General features: G+C 36.3%; 1 protein-coding gene across 7 annotated transcripts in view; it reads right to left on the minus strand.

Moving 5' to 3' along the window:
* The window catches only part of LOC138841502 (cadherin-10), a 168353-nt gene that overhangs the window by 109171 nt on the left and 43296 nt on the right, over positions 1-15886 (minus strand). The window contains exon 1 of one of the 7 annotated variants that reach the window (XM_070042226.1): positions 14655-14726. The exons of the other annotated variants lie outside the window; for them this stretch is intronic. The gene's annotated coding sequence lies outside the window, so the exon portion shown is untranslated. Of the gene's footprint in view, positions 1-14654; positions 14727-15886 lie in introns of those variants that run through there. 7 annotated transcript variants of the gene reach the window in all.

The following is a 15886-nucleotide window of genomic DNA, read 5'->3' on the forward strand; positions in this document are numbered from 1 at the left end:
TAAATAAATACATTAACAGAAAAACTTTATGCAATAATCACTACGTGGTTCATAAACATTTCATCCTGTGAACAATCAAAATGTTCTCAAGCAGATGAATGGATAAATGAATACGAAATGGAATGGACTTTTCTTTCATGAAACAGCTTGGATGAATCTCAAATACATTATGTACAAAGCAAAACATTATATATGATGTGTATTTCCATTTATTTGATGCTCTTGAAAAATGTAAAAGTGCTGGGTGCAGGTGTCTCTGCCTGTAATCCTAGCTACTGAGGAGGCTGAGATCTGAGGCTTGCGGTTCAAAGCCAGTTTGGGCAGGAAAGCCCATGAGACTCTTATCTACAATTAACCAACAGAAAACTGGAAGGTTGCTTGTGACTCAAGTGGTAGAGTTCTAGCCTTGAGCAGAAGAGCTAAGGGACAGGGTCTGGGCACAGAATACAAGTCCGACAACCACCACCAACAACAAAAACAACAACAATATTAAAAGTAAGAAGTACAATTATTTACTAAGTTACACCAGACTTGGAATTTAGAAAAACACTGACTTGTCACAGGTACTTGTCAAAAGTCACAGAAATTTATCAAAAAGATGGAATATAGGATGATACCTAAAAGTACCCAAACCATAGTGAAGAACTTCCCATCTGTTAGGATGGCTGCTTGATAATGAGTGAGACTTACCTGCATTGCATTTTCTTTATCAAATATTAAATGCTTAAATAATTAAAAACTTTTAAGAATATGTAATTTTATAAATGGTACAGGAAAGACATCTTACTTCGTATTAATTATATACCTAAAATATGCATTAGTCAGAATAGAGTCAATAATTTAAAATTTTATTTCAATCATTGGCTCTTTTATTCAACTCTGAGACATTGGTTTCACTTTTTTTTTAATCTTTTAAATAATTTGCCAGTACACAATGTATTCTGTCTTATTTCTTCTTTGATTCCAACTACTTATCACTTGTCAAAAATCAGACTAAACTTAATTTTTAACAATATGCCAAACACCTTGTTGTGATCTTAATATATATGCATATATTATTTTCATAACCTCAAGAGAATGTTCTATTCTCTATTTCATGGGGACATCTCCAACTTCAGGAAGCTGGGAGTTAGCGCAATGGTGCATAAAATATGAGGGCTCTGGAAGTTCATGCCTGCTTAGGGGAGTGTGTAATTTAATAAAGTATTCATTGATGTCAGCACACGGGCTCATCAGACCTGCGTTGATGTCCGATGCCTGCAGCAGAGAGACTCCTACTCCTAATTAGATGACTGAAAGAAGATTACATTTTCCCTTGGAGACAGACACGAGGGTGGGAGAGCTATTCTCCAAGGGATTTAGATTTACCAGTGTCTGACGGAACATAACAAAAATAGGAAAAGGCGTACTTCAGAGAACGCCAACTAGGAAAATGAACTTGACAGGGCTGCATTATTTATAAGAAAGTTATGAAAGATAACACCAGGCTTCTATTGTTCCTACGTTAGTCACATACAAATTTCTAGTGTAAATTATAAATAAGGAATAATATTTTTATGACTTGTCTTCTAAATTTTCTAACAAACCTTTAGACACCAGAAAGAAATTTAAGCAGAATGAATCAGAATGGCATATATTAACCTTTTGCTTTATCAACGAATGATGAACATTAGTTCCTTTTAAAATTATATCTGGGAACATCCAATTAATGACTTGTCAAAAAAATTAAAAAAGAGTAAACTGTGCACCCTTCACAGAGGTAGAAGGATTATGTCTAGGATTGTATAAATGGGAATTGTGCTCATGTGAAAAAAAGTGAATATTTTATGATTTTGTAAGTGCTTTCTTAGTATTTCTAATACTATATAAAGTTCCTACCCTGCATATTACTAGATTATCTAATTATTAAAACAAAATTTTAACTCAGTATTGTTATAAAACATTATATTTTACTACTTTTTTGGTGGTGTTAAACTGAAAATTATGTGCCAGTGAAGAACATCTGAATCCTCAAAGTTTGGCTCTGAGCTGAGTTCAAGTGGCTCAACCTTACAATCCTAGTTAATTAGGAGTCTGAGATCTGAGGATGAACAGCTCCTAGCCAATCTGAGCAGATGGATTCAAAACATTCATCTCCAATTAACCAGAAAGAAATCCAGATCTAGAATTTTGTTTCAAGTGTCAGAAAGCCACCCATGAGCCAAAAAGCCATTTGAGGGGTTGAGTTCAAACCCAGTAGTGGCAAAAATGCTGCTTCTAAAACAATTTTAATAAGCCATTTTAATATTAGGAGAAAAGACTGCAGATATGAAATAAAATAATGACTATAAATATACAATAAATTTCTGTGTTTTAATTATGCTCTAGTCACATTTTTATGAAAGATAATTGCTGCAATTAAAAAAACCAGAATTCTGTTCTGTTGGCAAACTAAGCTACCTTCTTCCTGTCCAGATATTTTTCTTTCATATCTGGGATTATATATTACTATCTTGCTTGCTTCTGTTCCATGAGGATCTTGCAAGGTTTTTGAATGAAATGACCTTGAACTTGGCCTTCTATGTCTCTGCCTCCCAATAGCTGTAATTACAGGCAAGAGACACTGCTTAACCTTATACAACTTTTTAACAAAATATTTCAATATTGGTATTAACATTAATATTGATATTAATATTTTAATATTGGGTTGGGCCCCAAAAAATCTACTTTCAAGTCAATATTTTTAAATGGTAAGATTTATTTTCCACATATGAGAGTTAGTACATGGTACCTTAGTATGGTCTGGTTTATATACACTTAAAAAATGGCTTCATATCACAGGATTTCATTCTACTTTCTGACTGAACATGATATATGAAAACCATAAATTCTTATTTTATTTATTTTATTCTCCTTAAGTAGCTCTTAAAAACAGGTTCAATGGACATCATAATTTATTTACCGATTGTATTGATGAGCATCTTGGCTATTTTATGTCTTAGTAATTGTGAGTAATGCTGCAATCAACATAGAAATACAGGCATTTCTTTTATAAAATAATTTATTTGGGGATGCATATCCAAGAGAATGTTATAGGGATCATATATAGTTCTATTAAGAGATACCTTTATAATATTTTCCATAGACATCGTGTGCCAACTTACAATCCTATTATTAATATTATAAGATGCCTTTCCCCTCGATATCCTCATCTCCACAACTTACAACCTGACATTTTACTGGTGTGAAGTAGTTTTAGTTTTGACTTACATTTTCTTGATAGCTAATGATGCAGTATATATTTTCATGTATTTATTAGCCAACTATATTTCTTATTTTAAGAAGTATGCCTTTAATTTTTAAACTCTGTATTACTTTATGAGAATTTCTTAGCATAGTCATAAAAATTGTGCCATCTTATAAAAGTGTGCATTGAGACCATTTCCCCATTTTAAAATAAGATTGCTTTTTCTGTTTTGTTTTAGAGTTGTATTTATGTTCTTTGTATGAGACAAATATCCTACTAACATTTTTCCCATGCTTTTGTCAACTGACCCAGAACAGGCCTCGATGGCCTATTTTCTCTGCTCTGCAGCTTTTCACCTTGATGAAATTGGTTTCTCACATTTTGGTTTTGTTTCTTGTGCTTTGGGATTCCTATCCAGAAAATGGTTGTCTGTACCATGTCTTCAAATGTTTTTCCTATTTTTTTTCTTTAGGACTTTTGTTTTTTGAGGACTTACATTAGGGTCCTTCACCCACATTGAGTTAAATTTTGCACAAATCAAAAAACAGAGGCCTAGTTTCAGTCTCCTGTGGGTGGGTATCGTGTTTTCCCATTGACATTCATTGAGGCGAGTGTCTGTTCTCTAATGTATGCATTTCATCCAGAGTCAGCTGGCTATGCATGTGTGGGGTTTTTTTTGGACTCTGTTTATCTATTCTGTTCACTTCATCTATGTGTCTGCTTTAATAATAGCAACAGGTTGTGTGTGTGGGGGCGGGTAGACCTGGACTTGAACTTAAAAGCTTGGGTGCCAGGTTTTTATGTTGAAATTGTGTCCTGATATTTTAATAAATTATTTTAGCAATTCTAACAGTATTTTATTGGAGTATGTCAATTTTCTTACTAGTACAATCATCACATACAACAGTTTCATAATTTGTTTTCTTCTTTCCAATTTGTATTTATTCTATTTTTTTCTTGCATAATTGCTCTTGCAAAAATTTCCAGTATGGGAATATTAAGCGTAGACCCCCTTGATCTATTTAATTTTTTCTCCATTCTTGCATGGGTATGTTCTAAATAACCTTTATTAACCTTTATTAACCTTTATTCCTTCTATACGTCATCTTTCAGGTCTTCTAAAATGCAGGAATACTGAGTTTTATCAAATATTTTTCTGTATCTATTAAATAATTGCATAAGCTTTTAATCCTGTAATAGTTCCTTATTGATTTTTGCATGTTAAGGCATCCTTGAATTCCTGAAACAAAACCAGCTTGATCACATTGTACATGGAAGCATAGTTTTTAAATTCAAAGTTATTTTAGAGTCAAAGGAAGATGATACTTTACAGTGTCCAGGTGGGAATTGTCTTGAGAAACAGCCACAACCCTGATCCCTTTTTATTTTAGTTAACTTTCTTATAAGCTCTTACTCAAGTTAGCCTGTACCATGATCTTCTATGACAGACATACACTTGCTGTTATGCCTACCTACCTTATCTTTGGAGATGGGGCTTGGATCCTCATCATCTCTGCCTCCCAATCAGATGGGCTTACAGATATGAGCCATTGTTCTTAACAGGGCATGTTTAAACTTCTTGTAATTTGCACATTTACAATTTCAATTAACACTGGCTGTGTGTGTTAAGCGTGTTAAGTGATTTACTCCAACTGATTTACTATTATCATTATTATTTGGGCAGTAAGCTCTGGGTGTGAGGCTCCAAAGTTTAGGAAGAATAAAGGAGTGAGAACAGTGGCCTCAAGTTTAAGTTATCATTTTATTGTATCTGTAGAATAAATGCTTTGAGGATCAGTGAATGTTGCCCTCTCCACTCAGACAGGACAACTGTTACAGTTACAGAAGAAGAGCTCCTAGGAAAGAATGGACTGCCAGGTGCCCAAGAGTAGCCGGCTACCCCATTTGGTTTCTACCTTTCTTAGATCTCTCTCCCCATATGCCTTTCCCAAGTTGCTATGTGTCATTTCCACAGTGACTGAGTTCCTTAATCCTGTTGCCATGTCTTTGCTTTAATGGTCAAGGGCTCATGGGAACTACTGATACAATGGTCATGTCTTGTCTGATACTCACACAGTTCTTTCTCTACCATTCCCATTTCAGGCTCTACCATGTGATAACAATAATAATGCAAGGTAGGATTCAAAGCTGAAAAACAAAGAAGGAAACCCAGCAAATGTCATTCTGAATTCTGCAGAAGGGCTCTGGGGTCTGACACACAGCTAATTGATCTGTGTGGAGGGCTTCAGTTTCTCTCACATTTTGTTTTCCTGGAAAATGAACTTTCACATATGAGTAATTAGTAATGGCAGCCATTAGCAAAATACTTAAATAAGTGATAAATTCATTCTTAAAATCCTGTGAAGATCTCACTCCAGTTAGAATGGCCACCATCAAGAAATCTATTAACAACACATGCTGGAGGGAATGAGGCAAAAAGCGAACCCTATGCATTGTTGGTGGGAGTTTAAACTTGTTCAACCACTTTGGAAAGCAGTATGGAGATTCCTCAATAGACTACACATAGAGCTCCCTTTTGACCCAGCAATCCCACTTCTGGGCATTTACCCAAATGATTACAAACAAGGCCATCCTAAAGATTCTAGCACACTATGTTTATTGCAGCATTATTCACAATAGCTAAGATATGGTACCAATCCAGATGCCCCTCTGTAGATGAATGGATCAAGAAAATGTGATATATATGGATATATAGTGGAATAAATATACATATACATGTATACATTTATATATAGTGGAATCCTATGCTTCTATGCTTCCATTAGAAAGAATGACACCACTTCATTTGTAAGGAAATGGAAATACTTGGGAAAAAATCACATTAAGTGAAGTAAGCCAGACTCAAAGAAACAGATCCCATGATTTCTCTTACTTGTAATAATTACTATACATCTAGGATAATCTTAGTAGATGAGCAGAGTAGCTCAATAGCTTTGTACATATGACCATAAAAGATGATGCTAAATGAAATGAATTCCAAGACATGGACACAGAGTTATTTTTTTCTTTGTTGTTGTTACTTTTAATGTTCTATGTGAATTCTTTTTTCTTTTTCCTGTGGTTTATGTCTTCTTGTCACTGTATTTGATTTTGGTGCCCTGGATATTGTATATACATTTATCTAAATTAGAGAAGGGAAAGGAACAACAAAATAGTGGGACAAAGGACAAGAGAGGAAGTAATGCAACAGCAATACTCCAAGATAATATGTTGGAAATGAACTGTACAACTTGGGAGGAAGGTTGGGGGGGAGGGAAATTGGGAGAAAAATGAGGGAGGGGGTAACAAATTTGACAAGAAATATACTCACTTCGTATGCAAATGTAACCCCTCTGTACATCACCCTGACAATATATTTTTCTTAATCCTGTGAAGAAGATTTCTAACTACATGAATAGGGAAAGTAAGAGAAAACATCAGAAATAATATTGTATACTAAATAGATGCTTAAATATAAATTGAATTTTAAAATCTTCACTCCAATAAACAGTAGTTTGAGAGTCCATTTAAAAACTGTATTGACTAGGATTGTCTGTATTTTTACTTCCATTATGCTAATCGTATTTGATTAAGTTTAGAGATAGATATTTAAATATTAATGTGGGATATTTTTCATATTATAAATATGAATGTTTGGTTTCTATTTAAAAAAACACATGAATAAAACATTAGGGTTTCTTTCAACGGCAATGTTAAACAGCTCTACCAAGTGGAATTATTATCCCTGAATGTAGAGATTATATATTGATTTAATTTATTTTCAGTGAAATCTTTTTAATAACATCAATAAATATTTCCAGGCAATATTCTCAAGCTCAATTTTATTTTCCTCAGCTCAATCTGTCAAGAAGAATTTAAGTGCCTGTACTTAGATGCATTTAGTAGGTTAAAAAAAATATTTGTAAATGTGAAGGAGGCAGAGAAATGTGAATAAACAGTTTAGAATTCTGGAGAAAGAAAGGAAATAAAATTTAAATCACTTTACACCTAAGACAATAACAATTACTCGTTGGAAGACCCTGGTGGATAGAAGCCAGGGGATTCTGTGAGAATTAGCAATTATCCTTTAGAAAATACTAAAAGAAAAATAAAATTAGGCAAACAACAAAAATCTTCTTCGGGGCATCTTTGCCCTAGCCCTCGCTTTTAGAGACCAGACATCATTCCATATCACTTAATGTTTGTTTTTCAGAGTTGGTTACATCTCCATTGGGAAAGACCTACCTTTTCCCAGAATTCTCTGCTGCTTCTCCCTGTGATCTAACATAGATGCTCTGTATAGGCAATTGTTAATAAATCCCTGGGAAATTACACACACACACACACACACACACACACACACACACACACACACACACACACACACACACATTTACATATCATATTGAGAGAGATAGAGATAGACACTGAGTGAAAGAGACACAGAGAATTCCATCAAAGCAGCTCAAGAAGACAAGGTCATATTAAGTAACTCTTCAACTCAAGAAGAGCGCTCTACCTCTTGAGCCACAGCACCACTTCTGGTTTTTCTGGTGGTTAACAGGAGATGAGTCTCATGGACATTCCTGCCCAGGCTGGCTTTGAACCACCAGCTTCAGATCCCAGCCTCCTGAGTAGTAGGATTACAGGCATGAGCCTGTAATCTTATTTAATTGAAATTTAGGGTAAACACACACGCCAGCGCCCCGGTTGTACTAATCTTATTTAACTGAAATTTAGGGTAAACACACACACACACACACACACACACACACACACACACACACACACACACACAGAGTAGTGTAGTTAGCTATGGCTGCTAAGTGCATAAGCTGAGATTGTAAGAAGTTTTCCCCATCATTATAATACCATCTTCAAACAGTAGACACTTCCCAATTTAGAGCACTAAGAAGCACAATTATAAAGGACAGAGTGAAACATAGATCATTAGTAGAAAAGTTAAGAATTCCTGCCTCCTATTTTTCAGAGCAGATTTTTATAAACAATTGCTTTTTATGAAATGGTCAAATGATCCTTTCCTCTTGGAGTGTGACACCTATGTAATCTGGTCCTCTTTGATGTGTGGACTTGCCTAGAGATTTGCTTTGATCCAATAGAATGCAGTAAAGATGAAGGGAAATTACTTCCATGATCAAGTTTTGAAAGACTGTAATTCACATCTTCCTAACAGACTCCCTGTATTGCCTTCTGGGCTCGCAAATGTGATTGCACAAGCTTCCAAGTTGGAAAGGTTATGTGACAAATAATTGACTGGAACCAAAGGTCAGGAGTTAGTAACCAAAAACTTCAATCCAATAGCCTAAAAGGAAATGACATAGCCAAATGTCCAGAACACTTCCAGCACCATTTTGGTCGTTACAATTTCGAGGTCCAAAAGCAGGGGATCAGGCTAAGCCACGCCCACTGACCCAAATAAGTCATGCCTACAGATCTACATAAGCTATGCCTGTGCATAAATTTCCTCCCACTAAATCCGAGACACTTCTTTTACTTCTAAGCATCTAGACTTTGAGATTGGTTACACACTCCTGGATACCTAACCCAAGAATAACCAAATTAATATTTTATATCTGTCATATTTTCTGTAAAAGTATCAACTGGTTATTATCATATGAAACTATGAAGGACAGGGAATATTGTTTTCTTTTTTGTTATCTTCAAATTGCACAAAGCAGTTTATGAACACAATGCATCTTGATCGATGTCATTGTTTAACAATGACATCCCTCCCTAACTAACCCCTTCCTTCACTCTTCATGCTTTTGCAGGATATATATTGGGCATGGAGCTGTAGCTCAAGTGATAAAATACTAGCTTTGAGTACAAAAACTCAGGGACATTAGCCAGGCCCCGAGTTCAAGCCCCAGGACTGGAAGCAAAAAAGAGAGAAAGAAAGACTAAAGGGAAAATGTTTCTTAGTGACTCCCTGGAACTTATAATAGTGACATGATTCATATGATTTCAACTGCAGTAAATAAGTTATCTCTACAAGAAAAGTGTGAAAAGTAAATAAATAAATGGAACTGGGAGCTGGTGGCTCACATCAGTAATCCTAAACTACTCAGGAATCTGAAATCTGAAGATGGCAATTCAAAGCCAGGACAGGCTGGCAGAAAAAGGCAAGAGACTCTTATCTCCTATTAACCACCAAAAAACCAGAAGTGGTTCAAAGTAGTAGAGTGGCAACCTTAACAGAAAAGTTCAGGGACAATGTACAGGCCAAGTTCTAGCCCCATGACTGACAAAAAAATAAAAAAAAATAGATTTGGTGAAAATGTTTATGTCTATGACATCTCTTAGTACATAATTTACCCTACCACCCTATATGATGTATAAATAGAGAAATGTCCTTTGATGAACTGAATAAAATTATTTTATTCTTTTAGTGTCACAAAACAATATTTGTGCAACTAATGGACTACAGTAAAATTTTATGAATGTATTAGTATTTTAAATGAGTAAATTTTTATTCTTTATTATTGTGACAAACATAAAAGCCACATAACACACACTTGTTTTGAGAAAGCCAGATATCAACTGAGAAAATATGCATCAATCAGCCTTGCACACACACACACACACACACACACACACAAACACACACACACATGTTCTGACAAGATTTCACTTTGCCACTCAAGCTACCACAAATTCTGTGTCTTGTTGCTTCTGACTTACAAATGCTAGTATTGCAGTTTGCTTCCACCATGCCAAACTTATTTACATATCTCTTAAAGCAATTGATAAAAGTTTTCATTTCTTATTATTATATTTAAATAGATGTATGAAAGTGATGACATTTTATAAAGCAGTTTATGACTATAATACCCATTGATCAATATCACAGTTTTCAATATTCTCACTCATTCCTCCCTAACCCACTCTTCCCATACTCTTCTTAATTTTATAAGATATCCATTAACTTTAAAATCCAAAGCTCAAAGTTACTGTTTCCTAATCCCTATATGTCATTAACAGTGATATGTGTTTTAGAATGTGATGTGATTTCCTTGACCCATCAAAAATGTATGTGTAAATCAGAGCCTTTGGTGAAATAGCACTGTTACATTTTCAGTATTTTTAAGGACATTTGAACCTCTTTATTAAGATTATGCAGCACTGTATTTGTAAAACATAAAAATGTAACTTTTTGAAGGCTTTACCTCACACCTGTTGTCTCTGAAAAAATGATATGACCTTATTTTTTTATGTCATAGTCATTACCTAAGATAACCTAAGAGCAATTCCATACTTTTTAAAGATAAATAATGCAGTGCAAGGATTCCTATTAAACCTTTACTGAAGTTTTCTGCTTCCTTGGAACTGAAAATAGCTAATAGAAGCACAAATCAGCAGTAGAGACTGTGGGTAGTAGCTTAGGAACCAGCAATAAACTGTTACATTTTTCCCATTTTATTTAAATAGAGCTATAGTGAGTAAAAATAAAATTCTATACTTTTTAAAAAACTCAAGAAATCATGTTATCAGTTAACATAAATAATGTATTCAAAATAAGGGAAACCATGGGACCCATGTTTCTTTGTTCCTGGCTTACTTCACTTAAATATAATTTTTTACAAGTCTTTTCATTTCCTAACAAATGGGGCAATGTCATTCTTTCTGATGGAGGCATAGAATTCCACTGTGTATATATACCACATTTTCTTGATCCATTCATCTACTGAGGGGCATCTGGGTTAGATCCGTATCTTAGCTATGGTAAATAATGCTGCAGTGAACATAGTTTTGCTGATAGCTTTAGTATGGTCTTGTTTGTGATCATTTGGATATATGCCCAAAAGTGGGATTGCTGGGTCATAGGGGAGCTCTATCTGGAGTCTTTTGAGGAACCTCCACATTATTTTCCAAAGTGGTTGAACAAGTTTACACTCCCACCAACAATGCAGTAAGGTTCCCTTCTGTCCACATCCCCTCCAGCATCTGTTGTTATTAGAGTTCTTGATTTTAGCCATTCTAACTGGGGTGAGGTGGAAAAACAAACTTTTACAACTTTGATGGTGGGGGGTGGGGAAGAGATGGGAAGGGATGGGAAGGAGAAACAAAGGAGGAAGCAACAATGCTTGATAAGAAATGTACTCATTACCTTGCCCATGTAATTGTAACCCCTCTGTATAGTATTTTCACAATTAAAAGAAATAATAATGTAATCAGGCCATTTCCCAAAAGTATGTTTCAATTGTGTAGTATTCCTAGTGAAATGGAAGTAGAATCACTTATTCTGTGAGTTCTATTAAGATTGTGTTTGTTTCCCTTGTATTACTCATTGTTTTAGGCTTCCAAGTGTCTTCCTTACCGAGGACACATACTGAAAGGACAACATTCCTTTAGTATAAGTGTGAATTCATGTCCTTCACAGTACTTGGGAAACTAAAATTGTGTTGCTTCTTATGATATTATAGAAACTATATCCAGATATTGCATCATATATCTATCCATTTATCAAGAAACATTTTCTCAAGAAAATTCATTACATAAAGTAAGAGATTACATAGTTCACAGATTTTTGAAAAGAAGAACATGTAGCTAAAATAATGAAATGTTTTAGTTGAACAAACATCTAAAGACATTGCCCCTCATCCAGTGAATGTATTTTGGATGAATTTTCATCATTATTATATGATGCAATTACTAAAGGATATTTTAAAATGACAAATTCAACTTTGAATATGAAGAATTGCCTATCTGGCGGGTGTATTGGTAGTGAGTATGAAATGAATTCCATTGGCTTATGCTTTCTATACTCAGTTCCCCACAGGGGCACTATTTTGGGGGTTTCTAGGAGCTTTAGAAGAAGAGCGCTAGCGGCTGGAAGCAGATCATTGTAGGTAGTCACTTGGAGGTACTCATTTGTATTTGACTTCCTGACCACCATGCAAACTACCTCTGCCACACCTTGCCACTTCCATGGTGTGTGTGGTGTCCTGTTCAAACATCTGGGACTGAAGACTCATGGACGGAAAGTGTGATGCAGAAGAATTCTTTCTTCCTTCAGGTTGTTTCTCTCAGGCATTGTGTCACAGTGATGGGGGAGGGGGAGTGTAGTTGTAGAGGTGGGAGGGAAGGGATGGTAGGGGAAAAAACAAAGGAGGAGGCAACAATGTACTCATTACCTTGCTCATGTAACTGTAACCCTTCTGTACAGTATTTTCACAATAAAAAACATTAAAAAAAGAAAAAGAAAAACAGTACCAGACTAGTGAGCATACTGCTGTGGTTAAAGCTGATCCCATGGTTCTTAATCCTTTGGAACTGGTTTATGGGTGGGATTTGAAAGGATTCAGAGCAGAGAAGCAAGCAAGAGAAAGCCGAGAATGCTACAAGTATATGTGGATAGGTGGCAGTGGTGGGATCTCGGAATATGAATGTGGACAGGAAAGACCAGACAGACTCCATGAGCTTCCAGGTAGGAACCAGGAGTCTGTTGGAAACTCGTCAAGATATTGATTGCAGTACATTCTGGTAAATAATATCTTTGCTATTACTATTTACATGTATTTACTATTGCTATTTACTGTGTCTTGAAACTCCATGGAAGTCTGAGTTTAAATGTGATGGACTAATACATTTAGTGGATGAAATCAAATGATGTCATTCTGCTGTACTCACTGTTACTGCTGCCTGCCTTTAGACAGATGGACAGTGAGAATCAGAAGCCAAAAGCAGATAGATTTCAAAAACTTATTTTCTGACTATAAAGAAGTAAGTGGAAACTTGTGGACAGGGGATGTGTGGTTGTTAAAGCGATTAGCACCATCCAAGAGATGATAGTTACTTTGCACTTGGACAATGGAAAAATATTTTCAGGGCATCACAGGAACGAATCAAACTCCATCCATCTGAGATTCTAGGGTACAAAAGTGTGTAATCTTTTGGAGAAAAAATGCCCTAAGTAGAGAACCAGATAGAGTGCATTGTGGTCAGGTGATGAGGGGAACTGGACACTTTTCACTCTGGCAGCACATCTCAGCATTGTCCATGTGATGTTGATTTTGCAAGCAGGAAGAACACACAGATTATTGGGTCACGGCAGCCTCTACCCAGATTTCAGAGAAAGGCCTGGAAGGCTACACACTGCGCAGCAGGCTCAGAGTAGCTGGATGTGGACAGAGGGCAGTGTGAGAACACATGAGGGTGAAGCACAAACTGCAATAAAGTGCCAGGAACATGGGATGTCTGCAGAAAGAAGCTACAGGCAAGGAGTGGATGCCACCCAGGACCTGGGACACATAGGCTGCAAGTTGCAAGGTCATACAGGCAGGGCTGCCCAAGCCTTGGGAGCTCATACCACACGGTCAGATACCTAAGGTGCCTGACATGGTGGTACAGAATTTCACATATACTTTTTTTTAAATTTAATTTTATTTTATTTGTGAACATACTGTACAGAGGAGTTACAATTACATGGGCACACATATACTTTTTTGGAGTTTGATTCTTACTGTAGTCCAGATCATCACTGGCTTATCTCCTTTTTCTTCTCCCTTTTGTAATAAGGAATTCTGTTTTGTGTTCCTGTATCTTTGAATTATTTCATTAGGGTGTGTGTGTATGTGTGTGTGTGTGTGTGTGTGTGTGTGTGTGTGTGTAGTGTGTGTGTGTGTGTGTGTGTGTGTGTGTGTGTGTGTGTGTGTGTGTGTGTGCCAGTACCTGGGATTGAACTCAGAGCCACTTGGATTTTTTATTTGTGGCTCCTGACCATGTGTCATTTGGACTCTACTTCCTTCCATTTTCTGCATTTTACTGGTTTAATTGGAAATAGTCTCTCAGACCTTTCTGCTCTGGTTGGCTTCAAACTGAAATACATCTCAGTCCCTGAATAGCTAGACATATACACATTAGCCACAGGCATCAGGCTCGGATGCATTATTTCTGATTTTCACAAGGGTTCACAGCTAAGCATTTGCCTTGGGTCTAGGTAGAGACCTTGAACTTTGGCTTTTAGACAGTGGAGATAGACTGAATTCATTTTACATCCTGCAATCACCACAATAAGTACTTATAACACAGAAAAATGTAAATGTATTACTGAAAGGCATATTTTGAAAATGGGATCTGTTATAATACTCTATACAGTATACTTCTCAATCACATCTGAAATTGCACACAAAATAGAAAACATCTCATTACCATGAAAATAATCTCTCAAATTGCACCCTTTCAATGGCAGCCAAATTTCTTCTTGATATTGAATTTGGACAATAATAATTCAGAATATATAAAATAGGAATTATGGAATATATTGGCTTATTTCCCTATGGTGACAGAGGTCTGTATCATTTTTTTATTCAAAATAGTAAGAGGCTAAGAAGTTATGTATTTGGCAAAATAACTCACATGGCTTTGCCAAAGCCAATGAAATGAGCCAGGATTTATCTCACCTCACCTTGTTTGCCTTGGCCTTGGCTTTGAAAGCCTTCTTATTGTGGCCAACATCAGATGAGGTTCAATTCAGTTCAGGATTCTGAACCATGCAGAGAGGATGAGGTGTCTCTAAGTGGAGACTATAGTGTCCTTCAATAATATCTCTGCAAATACAGTAAAATTTTTGCAAAGTAAGTCATGAGCATTTCTTTAAATGTGAGTATACAACAAGACCTGTGATTATCTCTGCTCTCATTCTTTGTTTTGCAACCTACTAAGTCTGTGAAAATCCAACATTGTTTCTCTCCTAGACAAGTAGCTGGTATGATCTGCTCAACCTCTTCTTCAAGTGCATAAGTCAAGCACCTAGAGCTTTGCGTATTCTGGTGTCACTGAGGAGTATGATATTATTTCCCTTGTGTACTGAGAAGTATTCTTTTTTTTTTTCTTTGCCAGTCCTGGGGCTTGAACTCAGGGCTTGGGCACTGTCCCTGAGCTACTTTTGCTCAAGGCTAGAACTCTACCACTTGAGCCACAGCACCATTTCCATCTTTTTCTTTTTATGTGGTGTTGAGGAATTGAACTCAGGATTTCATGCATGCTAGGCAAGCATTCTACCACTGAGCCTCATTCCCAGCCCTGAGAAGTACTCTTAATAATGCTTTCTCCTCATGTTTTCAGGTAAGCAGAATGAATGACATTACTAACCATTGATATTTTCCTAATCTCAGTTTTTATCTATTGCTCTCTGTCAGTACTCTTCTGGCTCAGTAATCTGCCTTCATTTCTACTAGTAGACTCAGCCCATTCCTGAAGTGGGGGCTTTGCAACTAATTACTGTCCCTTCCATACGGAAAGCTCCTCCTAATTTTTTTTCACTCTTCTAATATTTCATGTTTCCTGTTGACATTTCCCAAGACTCAGCACAAATATTATCCACTAAGCACTGTGTGGCTGTGATAGTTATAACGTTCCCTTCAGCTTGCTGGTGGCTCATGCCTGCAATCCTAGCTACTCAAGAGGCTAAGATCCAGTTCACCATCTGAAGCTACTTAGAGGAGGAATTCCAGGAGACTCTTCTATCCAATTAACAACCTAAAACTCAGAAGTGAGCTATGGCTCAAGTAGTAGAGTACTAGCCTTGAGCAAAGGAGCTCAGAGATAGTGCAGAGAACCTAAGTATAAGCCCCAGGATTGGAATACACACACACACACACACACACACACACACACACACACACACACACACTGTCC

Source organism: Dipodomys merriami, unplaced genomic scaffold (assembly GCF_024711535.1).
Source record: "Dipodomys merriami isolate MVZ:Mamm:240054 unplaced genomic scaffold, mDipMer1.0.p SCAF_32, whole genome shotgun sequence".
NCBI classification, from domain to species: domain Eukaryota; kingdom Metazoa; phylum Chordata; class Mammalia; order Rodentia; family Heteromyidae; genus Dipodomys; species Dipodomys merriami.